Source organism: Ailuropoda melanoleuca, chromosome 10, assembly GCF_002007445.2.
Source record: "Ailuropoda melanoleuca isolate Jingjing chromosome 10, ASM200744v2, whole genome shotgun sequence".
NCBI lineage: Eukaryota > Metazoa > Chordata > Mammalia > Carnivora > Ursidae > Ailuropoda > Ailuropoda melanoleuca.
The window spans coordinates 102,184,637-102,187,289 of NC_048227.1; the positions used below are offsets into that span (position 1 = coordinate 102,184,637).

At 46.6% G+C, this 2,653-nt stretch overlaps 1 protein-coding gene across 1 annotated transcript in view; it reads left to right on the plus strand.

Annotated features, from left to right (window-relative positions):
• The first annotated feature begins 2,287 nt into the window (after positions 1–2,287).
• WTAP (WT1 associated protein) overlaps positions 2,288–2,653 on the plus strand; it is a 26,736-nt gene continuing 26,370 nt past the window's right edge. Inside the window, exon 1 of the mRNA XM_011232492.3 lies at positions 2,288–2,579. The gene's annotated coding sequence lies outside the window, so the exon portion shown is untranslated. The remainder of the gene's footprint in view (positions 2,580–2,653) is intronic.

Genomic DNA, 2,653 nt, shown 5'->3' on the forward strand with positions numbered 1-2,653 from the left:
CTCTTCTCTTGAGTCCTGTTGACATATCTCTATTAGCCTGAGCACTTCCTCTGCATTCAGACACACAATGTCTGACTCATCCTGTACTTTCTCTGCCCTAGCCTGGAATCAGCCAATTCTTCAAAGAGTTTTGGATCTATTTAGTGAGAAAGGGAATTTAGAAACCACAATCTGGGGGGCAAGTATGCTCATTGTTCCTGAAGGTGACCAACCATCCTGGTTTGCCTCGGACAGTTCCAGTTTTAACACTGAAAATGCAGCATCCTGGGAAATCCCCTGGGACAGTTTGCCACCCTAGTGCTTCTTGGCCATTTCAGTGCACAGAACTAGGAAATTTATTTTTAGAATCACGAACTCAAATTGATACTTATAATTTAAATGTATTACAGGCTTTTTCTGAACTTCCTTGATTTTATATTTGTACTTCATTTTCTCTTCTGCTTTAAAGTTATACATTATGTTACTTGTGTTCTTATAATACATATAGTTTCAAAACCACGGCAACAATATTGCCATTAATTCAAAACCACTGAGAGAAGTTTAAGATTCCTTTGTAGTTCTTTTTCATCCTTAGAACATATTCCACCACAGATGTTGCCCGAGTACTATGTTCAAAAGCCCTGGGGGAATAATTCTTTTCTCTGGGTAACAACATTAGTTATGTTACCGATTTGACTTAAAGTTGTTTGTTTCAATCTGCTTTCAACGGTGGGCTTACTTTTTCTTTTTAATTTACTTTTCGGCTATGTACAACTTCAGAAGTTCCAAATCAGATGTCTTGCTTCTACTTCTTCCCCTGCACCCTTTCCACAATCCTCTGTAGGTAACCGTTTTTGTTTCTAGGATATCCTTCCAATTCTCTTTTTCTTTTAAAGATTTATTTTTGTGAGAGAGAGAGAGAACACACACACACACACACACACACACACACACACACACACACACGAGTGGGGGGGGCAGAGGAAGAAGCAGTCTCCCCCCTGAGCAGGGAGCCCAATGCAGGACTCCATCCTAGGACCCTGGGATCATGACCTGAGCTGAAAGCAGACGCTTAATGGACTGAGCTACCAAGGCGCCCTATCCTTGCAATTTTCCATATAACCTGGGACTCATTCCAAAGCAACTCATTCATTTTTTTTTTTTTCAAATGGCAGCATTGTATTCCATTGTATGGTTTTATCATGTCCAACCAGTTCCCTATTAATGGGCATTCGGGTTATTTCCAAACTTTCATTATGACAAATGACACTGCAACAAATAACCTCGCCTACATGTTGTTTCTATTTGTGGAGGTGCATTATCAGAATATAGTTAGGGTTAGAAGTAGAGTTGCAAGATACAAGAATAGATGCAAATGGCATTTTGGTACTCCATAGGGCTTGAATCATTTCCCCATTGCCACCAAGAAATTTATGAGCACTGTTTCTCCAGAGTTTTGTAATTTCAATGTTTATTTCCATTATAAGTGAGGACAAACAGCCTTTTATGTTTAAGGACCACTGCTATTCTTTTCTGTGAATTGTCTGTTCACGTTCTTGCCCAAAAATTCTCTTTGGATTTTCGTCTTTTTCCAGTTTTTAAGATTTCTTGTGCTGTAAGTTGCAAATATTTTCTCGATACTGATCTGACTTATTCCCAGTGAGTTTATCCCATGAACCCTTTGAACATCTGGAGAACACTTTAATCTTATCCTTATAAATCACCTCATTTCAGGACAGCTCCTTCAGGGATAAACACTTTTAGTAAAGCCGATAAAGGAAGACCAATCAAAAGGATTACCTGACTCCCTGTGGTAAGTATAAGAGACTGTTTCACGGTTAGCAGGTAACACCACCGCTCTTATGCAATGGTCCGGGTGACGCAAAGTCTTGAGTAAGGGAGCATGTTCAAATTACAAAATGTATTTTATAAGGTTCATTAGCAACTCACAGGGTTCGCCTTCCCAGCGTTTCTGAGTTTGCAAGGTGCCCCTAGAGCTGCTGACATAGGTACAACCCCCATCTGCTAGACAACAGCTCCTCCGTTTAGCATCGGGATGTCAAGATGGGGATAATCAAGCAGCCGGGAGGCTGCGTTTCAGAAGACAGAACACTGGTTTCTAAGTTCTCACACAGCAAGGCTAAGCGATGCCTGAATTGACCTTATTCCCCACCCATGGCCTAGATTCTGAGGCTGCACCTGGCCCGCCAGCGCGCGGAAGCATCACCGATGGATGCTGCATCACAAAGCGCCCAATCACTCGCCGCCTGGCCGAGATTCCTCCGCCAGAGGCTGCACCGCAGCCGCAGGTGGCCCAGCGAGCGCGTCCGCCCGGCGCCGCCAATCGCGACCCCCGCCGCCCTTCCCGTGATGCCCCGCGGCTGACCTCCGACCTTGTCGCCCACCCCTCCTAGCGACCCGCTTCTCCCCCCGCCCCCGCCGAATTTGCAGGGCTCCGAATCTGCGGGGCGTGCCACCCAAGCGCAACTCCTTCCTTAGCGCCCTGAGGTTTCGGGCGGGCGCTGTCCCTTCGCCTTTCTTCCCTGCGGCAGGGCCCAGTGACGGGCTGGTGGCTGCGGCCGCGTCCAGGAGGCGACTCGGTGAGTGGGCCGGACGCGAACATGGCGGGGCGGCGACGAGGGCGGGCGACGGCTGCGGCGCGGTAGGGCCGGGC